The following is a 13,076-nucleotide window of genomic DNA, read 5'->3' as shown; positions in this document are numbered from 1 at the left end:
ATGGTAAAACCCCATCTCTATTAAAAATACAAAAATTAGCTGGGCATGGTGGCGGGTGCCTGTAGTCCCAGCTACTCAGGAGGCTGAGGCAGGAGAATCACTTGAACTCAGGAGGCGGAGGTTGCAGTGAGCCAAGATCGAGCCACTGCACTACAGCCTGGTAACAGAGAGAGACTCCATCTCAAAACAAAACAAAACAAAACAAACAAACTAACAAACAAAAAGCAAAAAACAAAAAGCAAAAAAACATAAAACAAAACTCCACTCTAGTAAGGAAGTGGGCCTTTAAACAATAAGAATACTCAATTCTCACACTTGTGTAACAGGTACCAGCAAAGGATTATGTTTAACTTAAAGAGGTAGTAGAGAGGGAGGAGAGGTTAAATTAATTCAGGGGTGTGGTGGGTAGATGTAAAGGTAAGATAAGAGAAGGCTCTGGTCCTAGCTGAGTTGGAAAGCTAACCAGAGTTTGCCAGGTTGTCAAGCAAAAAGAACATTTCCCGACTCAGGGAAACTGTGTGGAAAGTCACAGGCAGGCATGGCATGCTCAGAAGGTGATCAATAATATCACTGGAAGGTAACATTTAGGGGATGAAGCAGGGGAGAAACCTGCTGAGAATTGGCAGAAGTGGGGGATGGGAGGTAAAACTGCAGAGTAGGCTGGCCCTGGGGATCCTGGGGAACCTGTCAACCTTCAGGCCTTGGAAGGCACCTCCTGGAGCTGACGGACATGGAGTGGAGGGGTCTGAGAGCTGGGATATGATCAGATTTGCTTTTTTGCAGGATCCCTCTGGCAGGCCTGGGGAAGATAGGCCTAGGGGGAGTGGGACAAAAAGCAAGGAGATGAGTAAGGATGATGCAAGAGAAAGACAAACTGAAGTGCAAGATAGGAAAGGATAGATTTAAAAGAAATTGAGATGGCAGAATGAACAAGATCTGGCCAAGAAATGACAGATACAAAGGAGGCAGGGAGTCTCCATTGACTTCCAGGTTTTTAATTTAACGAGCCAGATGGCTTGTAACACCCATCAATCATAGAACATTGCACCACAATTTATTTTATAGAATCATAGAGTTATACAGGAGCAGATATCTTGAGGCTTAACTCTGTACCATATAAAGTGAACCAAGCTTCTGCAGGTCACCCCAGCCTTTAAATGTACGGTTGTGGGGGCTGGAGTGTGGGGTGTGTGTAGGTGTGCAGAGTGGAATATGAGTTGAAGCAATGAACTTTTGCTCTGGATTCCATTAGCTAATGCAATTGCTGCCCTCAAATCATTCCATATGGTTAAACGGTCCGTGGGGTTTTTCTAATGAGGCTTAAGATAGTGCAATTACCCTTGTTTTCTTCTGGTCAATATTTTTATATCCCTCCTGGACATGGATGGTGCTTTACTGCTGAGCCAAGGTTACAAATGGCTGCTTCTACCCAGAATTGTGGCTACTTCTTGCTCTGCTCAATCAGTCATCCTGCCCAAGTGGGGCAACAACTCTTCTTCTACTTGTCCATCAGTCCACAACAGAACCTTGCATTTACAGCCTCTTCTCCACTGGTGCCTGAATCAATCATTTGACTTGTGTTTCGGTCCATTGTCATGCCCTCTCTAATTACCCAATGCAAGAAGGAGGACCATAAAATGGGGTGGAAAGATGCAAAATTGGACTGTACCCTAACACTGTCCCCATTTTCAGTCTAAGCCTGTTTCCCTTTACTCCCTCCTTCTTCCCTGGTGCCAGTCACTTCTCCATCTGTATATTGTCCTGGAGATGAAGGAGCAGTCCCTGGTCTCCACTTACTTAGAGGCTTAGCCCTGGAGACTTCCACAGGATCCAACCACTGTCCACATGAGGCTTCTCAGGGCCTTCCTGCAAATAAAACCCTGGTGCATCCCGAATTCACCAAGAGTATAAGTTTAGGCCTTCCCTCTTGCCCCTTACTTTAATTTTGCAGAGATTTCAGGCAAGATTGCTAGAATTTAAACATGTGTCTTCTGTCTAATATAGAAATTATTCTTTTTGAGGCCAGTTGAGATGGTTCATCCCTGTACCCCTAGCACTTTGGGAGGCTGTGGAGTGAGGATTGCTTGAGGCCAGAAGTTTGAGACCAGTTTGGGCAACACAGGGAGACCCCTGTCTCTACAAAAAATTTAAAAATTAGCCAGATACGGCAGTGCGCCTGCAGTCCCAGCTACTCGGGAGAGTGAAATGGGAAGATCACCCGAGCTTGGAAGTTCAAGGCTGCAGTGAGCTGTCATAGCACCACAGCACTCCAGCCTGGGCGACAGAGCGAGGAGGCCCTGTCCCTTAAAAAAGAATGAAAGAAATTATTCAGTTTTAATTGTCACATAGGTCTGGAAAAACAGGTTATTCCAGTATGTCAAGGCAATGTAAGTCATTTCCAATTTACTTCTATGCTCAGACCCAAGGCGTGGGGTTTCTATTAGTTTCCTTGGATTGTTGTAACACATTACCACAAACTGGATGGCTTAAAACAGCACACAGTTGTTCTTTCACAGTTCTGGAGGCCAGAGTCTGAAATCAAAGTGTCAGCAGGGTGAGTTCCTTCTGGAGGCTGAGGAAGAATTCGTTCCATGGCTGGCTTCTCAGTTCTTGTGGTTGCTAGCAACCCTGTCATTCCTTGGCTTGTGGCAACATAACTCCAATGTCAGCCTTCACCTTCACATGACCTTCCAGGTGTCCCTGTGTTACATTTCCCTTTTGTTTCCCTTAGAAGCACACCAGTCATCAGGTGTAGGACTCACCCATCCACATTTAGGATGATCTCGTCTTAAAATCCTTGCCTTCATCACACCTGCAAGATCCTATTTCCAAAGAAAGTCACATGCACAGTTGCAGGAGATTATAACTTTGATCTATCTTTTTGAAGCCACTGTTCAGTTGATTAGAGGGCCCAGCACTATCTCTGCTTTGGTTGTTCCACCAAAGTGGCGACTTAGAAAAAATATTTATCTGATAATTGGGGCTGTTTGAAATAAACTGGGAAATGGCTCCCTTCTGAATTTAAGGTTGGGAAGATCATATTTAGTGTTCTGAAGAGTACTTAGTATTAATGAAGGTATAGACACACACACACACACACACACACTCTTTCTAAAATAATACTATTGTAATTTTCTGCTTTAAATAAACCTCCCATTTTCTGAGGTGAATTTCCCTCTCAGTTTTCCACAAGCCACTCTATCCTAATACTTTTCCCCTAGAATTTGATAAATGATTTACCTTTTCAAATAGTGTCTCCTACATGTATTCCTCAAGGCACAGGTAGCCCTGGCATAGGAAATGCCTCTTCTCAGCATGTTTCTTCTCTGAATTTGACAGTGAAAGGATTTCTGATCATCTCCACCCTCTTGCCGGCTCCAGCCAGGGTCACGTGCTCTTCCTGCTCAGCGGTCAGCAGGAAATGGCTGCTGGGATGCTGGAGCTGTTTAGAGAGGTGTGGTTAGTTCTCATGCCCCCTGTCCCACAGGCTTTGCCATTTGGCAAACTTAGAACGTTGCTTGTGAATATCAGTTTCCACTTAGTATCTGAGAAAGATTCCTACTCACATCATGCGTATGGATGGCTTGGAACCTCTTTAGAAAATAAGACTTGGAGATAAGATCTATTGCCCTTCTCAAGCACCTCCAGAGCAGAAACCAAACACTCACTCCTAGAAAAGAATGTAAAATAAGACTTTCCTTGGCCAAAACTCTCCTCATCTCTCTCTAAAGTTAACAGAGACAAGACACAAATACCCACTAAGGAAACAAAGTCTTCTGGGAGAAAGTAGGAAGATGTGGAGGTCAGACAGAGACAGCTGGCAAAGATGCCAGCCCTGTTGCCAAGAACACCTGCCCTGCTTACCACAAGGGAGCAGAGGCCAACATGAAGATGACATTCCCAGTTCCTGTTCCTTTTCCCTAATGCTCCTACCTGCTTTGAGTTAGGTAATGCCGTTGTCTAGGAAAAAAATATTGACTGAATCCCTCTGGAGAGTCCTTTGGCCTCAGTGGTGACACTTATAAGAAGTCCACTTTGGATACCTTCAGAATTGTTTGGGCAGCAGCTTGGGGTTGCCTTTGGGAAAAATTAAATCTGTGAGACTGAGTTAAAGAGAAAATGGAACTAGCTTCCCAGGAATAATGCGAGATATGGGACTTTGCAAAAAGGGTGAGACCTGAAAGGGAGATGGAACAATTTATATAAAGAGGTACAGTACCCCCTGCATTCATTGAACTGAAGCAGCTGCAAATGAGGCGTGTTTACCTCCTTAAATGAAGGTGGTGAGATGCTTCTTAACCTCATGCGAATGAAACAACAGCAGTAACCTAAATATGTATTTAACTTCCCAGAAAAGTGGCTAAAAAATTAGTGACAAATTGTTAAAAACTCCTTTTCCTGCCTGAGTTTGCCTAGAGGAAGGAAGTGCAATATCACAGTATTATCTACTGCCTGCTGTCTTCTGGAAAATAGGCCCTCAATGTGGAAAAGATAGTGAATTTGAACAGCGCAGGGATAATGGAATTTATCTATCCATCCACCCACCCACTCATGCATCCATCCACCCATCCATCTGTCCATCCATCCATCCACCCATCCATCCATGCTTCCATCCATTCATCCACACAGCCATCCATTCACCATTCTACAAACACATTGAATATCTATGATATGTTGGGCACTGTAAGGGATGTAACGATGAATAAGACATGGTGCTGAAATCACATGTCTTCCACCCTCAGGATCCTGTGACACTGTAGTTTTCTCGATTAGATGATAAATCTACAAATCTTCCTTTAGCCACAGTAAACAGCTGACTACCAGAGAAAGATGTATCTGAAGTCAAAAAGTTACTGTTCAAATCCCAGCCCCATCACGAGTTGTGTGATTGTGGATAAATTAATTCAACTCTCTGGGCCATAGTTTTCTCATTTGTAAGTGAGAAATTATTCCAACTCCAGGAAGTTATTATGTGGAATAAATAAAATACATAAAACTTCTAGGTATAGTGGTTCTCTTTTCTTATTTTTTTATGGGAAAATCTTTCCCTCTACCAGGAATGTGGCATTCGTCTTTAAAATAGTTGGTGTTTATAACTTTAGTTTGAGGCTCATAAAGAAAGGAATTTGATTGTATACCCCAAGTCAGGCTTACCTGGCAGGTCTCCTAGTTTTTTTCACAATAGCTCTCTTCCAGGATTCTTGGAATGTCCAAGTTTAAAGAGGTTTCAAAGCTCTCAATCAGCCTCCTGCTTCATGCCAAGTCAACTTGGATTTCTCTTCTTAACGGTGCTGAATCTCCTTGTGTATTTTGGTTTTAGTGCATGCTAGTGCATTGAGGACTGCCAAAGGGGCCATCATTGCTCTTACTCATGCTTAAATATTTGCTCACTCAGCCTACAGACTCAGACTCAGTGACACATGCCAGGGAGCCACACACATTTCTCAAGTATGTGAGTCAAAGGCTAGTATTTATTTATTGTTGGGTCAGACACAAACTATTTATAAACTTAATTTAGTTTTGTGGGTTTTTTTAAAATCCTAAAGTCTCTTCAACCAAAACTCTAGAATCAGAAAACATTTAATTCTAAATTATCCTGTCGTTTTGTTTTGTTTTGTTTTTTAAAGAAACAGGGTCTTGCTCTGTTACCCAGGCTGGAGTGCAGTGGAATGATCATAGCTCACTGCAGCCTTGAACTCCTGGGCTCATGTGATCCTCCCACTTCAGCCTCCCAAGTAGCTGGGACTACCACCACCTGGTTAATTTTACTTTTATTTTGTATAAATGGGGTCTCGCTATATTGCCTAGTGTGGTCTCATACTCCTGGCCTCAAGCAATCCTCTGAAAGTGCTGGGATTACAGGTGTGAGTCACTGTGCCCAGCTTAAATGATCTTCATTATTCAAAAATGCATTTATGGATCTTATGAAAAATAAGATGAATATTGGTAAATGTCATTTCAGCAAAAATGGGAAATATCAAGAGAAGAAGAAATTCTACAATGTGTTGATAATTTCACAGAGATTACATTGGGCAAATTGTAGATCCTTTAAATATCTTGCTCCACCAATCCTTCCTGCAAACTGCTGGTGCCCTTTATTAGCTCTGTAATCATGGGCAAAACTCCTTCAGTGTTTTATTTTTCCCATTTGTAACATGGGGACAATAATACCTACATTCAGAATGGTTGTAAGATCACAGATAATGCCTATAAAAGATGTAGCAGAAAGCCTGGCACATGACACTCAATAAACACTATATTACAGGCATACCTTATTTTATTGCACTTTGCTTTATTGCACTTTGCAGATTTTGTGTGTCTTTACAAATTGAAGGTTTCTGGCAACGCTGCATTGAGCCAAGTCCATCAGCAACATTTTTTTCCAACAGCATGTGTTCACTGTGTTGCGTTTTGGTAATTCTCACAATATTTCTAACTCTTTCATTATTATTGTATCTGTTATGGTGATATATATTGTATCTGATTGGTGATATCGATGTTACTGATGTAATTGTTCTGGGGCTCCATGAACCATGCCCATATAGGACAGCAAAGTTAATCAATAACTGTTGTGTATGTTCTGACTGCTCCTCTGACTAACTGTTCTGTCTCTCCCCAACTCCGTGGGCCTCCCTATTCCCTGAGACACAACAATATTGAAATGAAGTCAAAATGGTCTCTAAGTATTCAAGTGAAAGGGAGAGTTTGCATGTTTCTCTCTTTAAATCAAAAGCTAGAAATGTTAAGCTGAGTGAGGAAGGCACAACAAAAGCCAAGGTAAGCTGAAAGCTAGGACTCTTGAACCACAGCTGGCCAAGTTGTGAATGCAAAGGAAACATTTTAAAAAATATTAAAAGTGTTACTCAAATGAGCACATGAATAATAAAGTTAAACAGCATTATTGCTGATATAGAAAGAGTTTGATTGGTATAGCTGGAAGACTAAATGAGCCATAGCATTTAATTAAGCTAAAGGCTAATCCAGAGTAAGGGCCTTACTCTTTTCAATTCTGTGAAGGCTGAGAGAAGTGAGAAAGCTGCAGAAGAAAAGTTTGAAGCTAGCAGAGGTTGGTTCATGAGGTTTAGGAAATAAGTCATCTTCATAACATAAAAGTGCAAGGTAAAGTCCTGATGTAGAAGCTACAGCAAGTTACCTAAAAGATCTATCTACGATAACTGATGCAGGTGGCTTCACTAAACAATGGCTTTTTGGTGTAGACAAAACAGCCTTCTATGGGAAGAAGATGCCATCCAAGACTTTCATCACTAGAGAGGAAAAGTTAACACTGGCTCCAAAGGACAAGCTGACTCTTGTTAGAGGCTAATGCAGCTGGTGATTTTAAGTGGAAGGCAATGCTCATTTACCATTCTAAAAATCCTAGGGTCCTTCAGAATTATGCTAAGTCTACTTTACCTGTGTTCTATAAATGGAACGGTAAAGCTTGGTTGACAGCACATCTGTTTGCAGCATGATTTACTGAATATTTTAAACCCACTGTTGAGATCTACTGCTCAGAAAGAAAAGATTCCTTTCAAAATATTACCACTCATTGACAATGTACCTGGCCCCTTAAGAACGCTAATGGAGATGTACAAGGAGATTAATGTTATTTTCCTGCCTGAACATAACATTTATTCTGCAGCCCATAGATAAATAAGTAATTTAAACTTTCAAGTCTTATTGTTTAAGAAACACATTTTGTAAGCCTATAGCTGCTACAGTGATCCCTCTGATGGATTTGGGCAAAGTGAATAAAAACCTTCTGGAAAGGATTCACTACTCTAGATGCCAATTAGAACATCTCTGATTCATAGGTCAAAGTATCAACTTTAACAGAAATTTGGAAGTTGATTTCAACCCTCATGAATGACTTGGTGGGGTTCCAGTGGAGGAATTAACTGCAAATGTGGTGAAAGTAGCAAGAGAATTAGAGTTAGAACTAGAGGCTAAAGATTGACTGAATTGCCACAATCTCTTGATCAATGGATGAGGAGTTTGATAAGCAAAGAAAGTAGTTTCTATAGTTAGAACTTAGCCCTGGTGATGATGCTGTCAACATTGTTGAAATGACAACAAAGGATTTAGAACATTACATCAACTTAGTTGATAAACGCAGCAGCAGGGTTTGAGAGAATTGACTACAGTTTTGAAAGACGTTCTGTTGCTATCAAACAGCATCTCATGCTACACAAAAGTCTTTTGTGAAAGGAATAGTCAATTGATGCAGCAAACTTCATTGCTGTCTTATTTTAAGAAATTACCACAGCCACCCCAACCTTCAACAACCATCGTGCTGATCAGTCAGCAGCCATTGACATGGAGGCCAGACCCTCTACCCGCAAAAGGATTAGGACTTGCTTAGGGCTGAGATGATTGTTAACAGGTTTTAGCAACAAAGTATTTTAAATTAAAGTAAGCACATTTTTAGATATAATGGTATTGCACACTTAATACTGTATAGCATAATGTAAATATAACTTTTATATTGACTGGAACACAAAAAATTTATGTGACTCACTTTATTGCAATATTCTCTTTATTGCAGTGGTTTGGAACCAAACTTGCAATATTTCCAAAGTATGACTGTATTATTATTTATTTTCCAAACTTATTTCTCTCTGCCTTTATGTGTTGCTGTGTCTCAAAGGTGAAGGCTTTTATAGGTCAAAATGTCATTCATATGCGGTATAAACTATCTAAAAATGCAATATTTTTCTTCTGTCCTTGGGAAAAGCAAACCTTCTCTCTTTTTTTTAACCCTTCTCTTTATTAAACATATAAAAAAAGACTACTTATAAGTAACTGATCAAATGAGTTGCTAAATTTAGTGCTGGAGATTATTGAGAACTGGAATCCATATTGTGGTTCGGCACACAAAGAGGTACTGAGCATTTCCTCAACTTCATGCACTGAAGTTATATTTATTGCACACCTTCGGTGTCAGGTGCTGTTAGGCTTCAGTATGCAGTGATGAACCAAACATACCTGGTCCATGTTTATGATGCTTAAAGCCTTAAACAAACACAAAAGTTACACATATAATTATAAATGGTGTTAAGTGCCATGAAATAAAAGACAAGGATCCATGGAGAGAATGACATGCAGGACAAAACTTTAGATTGGGTAATTGGTCAAAGCAGGTGTCTGTGGGGAAGAGGCACTTAAACTTTGGCCATTGATATGCTAGGAGCTAGCCGAGCAAAGAGTGGGTACAAAGTACACTGTAAGAAGGTTGGTAAGAATGGATCTAGTTTAAGGAACCAGGAGAAGAGTGTGGACACAATCACTGAAATAAGGGGAGCATGAGGAAAGATGGCATTAGAATGGGTACCAGAACAGGAACCGGAGGGCCTTGTCAAGTTACAGATTCTATACGTTATTATAAAGGGTGCAGTGGGGACCTTAGGAATGTTTTAAGCCGGAGAATAATCTCATTAGATTCAGGATTGTTAGATGACATTCTATCTGCTGCGTAAATTAGGTATTGGGGCTGGGGTGGGAAGGATGAGGGGGGCACAGAGGTTAAGAAAGAAAGCAGGAAGACCAGCTGGAGGGTGGTGAGAGATCAGGTAACTTGGCTTCGGTGATGGTGGTGGAAAGAAACAGGCAGAGCTGAAAGTACTTGGTGATTGATAGATCGTAGGAGAGATTGATGAGGAAGGGATGGAGAATGACTTTCAGGTTTTGTACTTCAGCAGCTGGGAGGGGCAGGTCATCGTAAGGGTGGTCTTAAGTTGGTTGTGGATTTCAACTGCTGTTATTTCTGGTATTAATTAATATATTTAGAGAATTTTGGTTACAATTTTGTTCTGTTTCTATCCAATTGCTTAGTTGTTACCATCTAAATTGGTCAGAAGATTGTCTCTAATTCTTTGCTGAGATCAAGATCTTTGAAACTGTGGGTTATGTACACCATCTTTTGCTCTGTCTTTACTTGCAATCACAAATCTTTTTCTTTTTTTTTCTTGTAGAGACAAGGTCTTGCTACGTGGCCCAGTCTGGTCTCAAACTCCTGACCACAAGTGCACAAACCTTTAATCGCCATGCTTTAGAAGAATCTCCCACTCCAAAGAAATTGGTTTCCTCACTGTTTACTGAACATTTTCCCCTCTTTTTCTTCACATTTGCTCTTGTCTGAAATGCCCTTCCCCTTCCTGCCTACCTATTAGAAGTCTGACCATCCTTTAAGATTCAGCTCATGTCTACTGCTTATGAGAAGGTTTTACTGACCACCAGCTCACTGGGCTTCTGATATATCATAGTTGCTTTGCAATCTTAGTTTTCTTTGTATGAGTGTAAGATTACCCCCAAAAGATTCCAATTTCCTTGAAGACCCCAAGATGGGGTCTTTATTGGCCCTACAGAAGCTTTCAGGAGATCTATCACATAGTCAAAGCTCAAATAATGTTTCTTCGTCAGTGGTTAAAGTCATGTCAAGTCAGGTAGGAGGGGAGGCTACTGGAGGAGTTATTCTGGGTCGGACAGGACCTAAAACAGGCCTCATCACACTAGAAGTTGAAGGCATTCAACTACCTGGCTACATATAAATAATATTAAATTTCTAACGTATTCTACACATAAGACAAAATAACTGGGTTTATGGCCTCTGTTCTTGCCTGTCTACCAACGATTGGAGACTGAACTGAAAGAGAAAGCAACTTTTAGAGCTTTGTGATATTTCCATGCTATTTGTTACTACACTTTCTAGAGCCATGCTGTCCATTTTTGTTTTTCATTCTCGGGAACACATTTATCAAGACAGCTCCTGGGCATGAGTCCAAAAAACAGTTTCAAGAATTCAGGGAATTAAATAGCACCAACCAAATTTTCAGTTGAAACAATAGTTATTAAGTAGAGCTTATTTAATTCCAGGCTATCATCTGGATCAAGGAAAATTAACTCTTGCCTTTTTGAAGTCTCACTATTTGTGGAGCTGGGACACCAAAGTCATGTCTGGTTAAATTTTTGATAGCCTAATCCTCCACCCAAGGTGTGCCAAATTATGACACATGTATCTTTAAGCCACATCTAAAGTAACCTTCCTTTGAGAATTTGGGGAATTTTCAAAATACTCTAGAGGCCACTTACAGTATCATAAAACCAGCACATATAATATTTTGATTTAGGAGATTGAAGTAAAAATATGAAAGATAAAGTCAATGCAAACACAATCTAATTTTTACATTGCATTTAATTGTCCTCTTTCCAGAAAGCAATTCATTGAGAATCCCCTAAATTGGATTACTCTCCTTTTTTGTCTGGGGGTGGGGTCTCAATATCTAGCACAGTGGTTCTTAACTGCAGCCTAGATCAGAATTACTTGCAGAACTGGTTCCCAGGCAGCAGAGTGATCGTAATGTGCAGCCAGGGTTCAAGACCAAGGCAGCTAACCTAAATAAGGCAGCTCTAATGAGTATGCTTCTATCTAAACCCAGTGAAACAGGAATCCTTTTGGCAGCCTTCATTATAACAGCTGCAGCCGAGAAACAACACAAATACCTACACACAGTGGAATGGATAACTAAATTGGGGAATACTCATACAAAAGAATAGGATACAGAAATGAAAATTGCTAAGTTACTATTGTATCAAACAGCATGGATACAACCCAGTAATGTTGAGTGAAAGAAGTAAGACATAAAAGAACACACACTGTTTCATTCCAATTTTGTTAACTTCAAACACAGGCAAATCTAATCTATGGTGTTAGAAGTCAGGGTATTGGTTAAGTTTGGGGAGGGAGATGGAGGTAGTAATTGAGAGTGAACACAAGGGAAAGATTCCATGGTGCTGGTAATAGTCTATTTTTTAAGCTTTGTGGAAGTTAGAGACCAAAGGTTATACAAAATAAAATACGTTTTCATTTTATCATTTCAGTATGTTCTAAAATCTGTACGCTGAAATGATTAAAGAGGTTGAAATATTTTGGAGGAAGGGGTTTAGTTAAAAAATAGTAAGAAGATTTTACAGTGACATTTATCATTGTGGGTCTTGATTTTCTACTAGTTCTTGGTCTTTAATACAATATGATCTTTGAGATAGACCTACTTAAGACAATATTTTTCAAGTTAGTTCCAGCAAATGGGGTCTAAGATAAATCTACCCATTTAATTCTGCTCCAAAGGAAATAGCCTATGATATAAAGCCATTTATATAATTTTCAATAACTATAATGTCTTATGAATTCATATTGTAATATAGACCTGAAGAGCATTAACACTGGGCTATTTTAAACCCTCTTAATACCTTGAGAGTACCTAATAAATTTGTGAATTGAAATGTTATTTAAGATGATAATATCCTGGACTAAATTATTTAATTCATTTATGAGTGTTATTATTTTATGATTATAACAGTAATAGGTTTCTTGCAAAAAAAGTTGAAAAATAATTTAAAAATTAAAAATGCTTATAATTCAACCACTTAGAGGTATGCACTTTTTTTTTTTTTTTTTTTTTTTTTGAGATGGAGTCTCACTCTGTTGCCCAGGCTGGAGTGCAGTGGTGGGATCTCGGCTCACTGCAAGCTCCGCCTCCTGGGTTCACGCCATTCTCCTGCCTCAGCCTCCCAAGTAGCTGGGGCTACAGGCGCCCACCACCTCGCCCAGCTAGGTTTTTTTTGTATTTTTTTTTTTTTAGTAGAGAAGGGGTTTCACCGCGTTAGCTAGGATGGTCTCCTAACCTCGTGATCGGCCCGTCTCGGCCTCCCAAAGGGCTGGGATTACAGGCTTGAGCCACCGCGCCCGGCCGAGGTATGCACTTTTATAACACTGTGGTATAATTCTCTGGGAAAAAGAAAGGATGTGTAGATGCATGCATTTAAACAAAATTAGCTACACAGCTTTGAGTCCCACTTTTTCCATTTAGTAATATAGTATAAGCAATTTTCCTGAGTCATAAATGTTCTTCAGAGGTATGAATCTTAGATGTTAATTTATTTAAACTCTATTGTTGGACTTTTAGGTTATTTCCATTTTCTTGCTTCCATTAGATGCTAAGAATGGAATGAGCATTGTTTGGTGGAGAAAACAGGCTGAAGACAGGCAGGGAATGTGCGGGGACGGATCTTGCATGGCC

At 40.2% G+C, this 13,076-nt stretch overlaps 1 long non-coding RNA gene across 1 annotated transcript; it reads right to left on the bottom strand.

Annotated features, from left to right (window-relative positions):
• Window positions 1-1,030: 1,030 nt before the first annotated feature.
• On the bottom strand, window positions 1,031-3,442 carry LOC114677008 (uncharacterized). Its single transcript, XR_003728297.2, has 2 exons — window positions 3,241-3,442; window positions 1,031-2,822 (listed from the first exon to the last, which is right to left on the bottom strand). It is a non-coding gene; the product is annotated as an uncharacterized LOC114677008 (long non-coding RNA).
• Between the last annotated feature and the right edge of the window lie 9,634 nt (window positions 3,443-13,076).

The sequence above is a fragment of the Macaca mulatta genome, chromosome 3 (assembly GCF_049350105.2).
Source record: "Macaca mulatta isolate MMU2019108-1 chromosome 3, T2T-MMU8v2.0, whole genome shotgun sequence".
Taxonomy (NCBI): domain Eukaryota; kingdom Metazoa; phylum Chordata; class Mammalia; order Primates; family Cercopithecidae; genus Macaca; species Macaca mulatta.
This window is presented reverse-complemented; position numbering and strand designations above follow the sequence as displayed.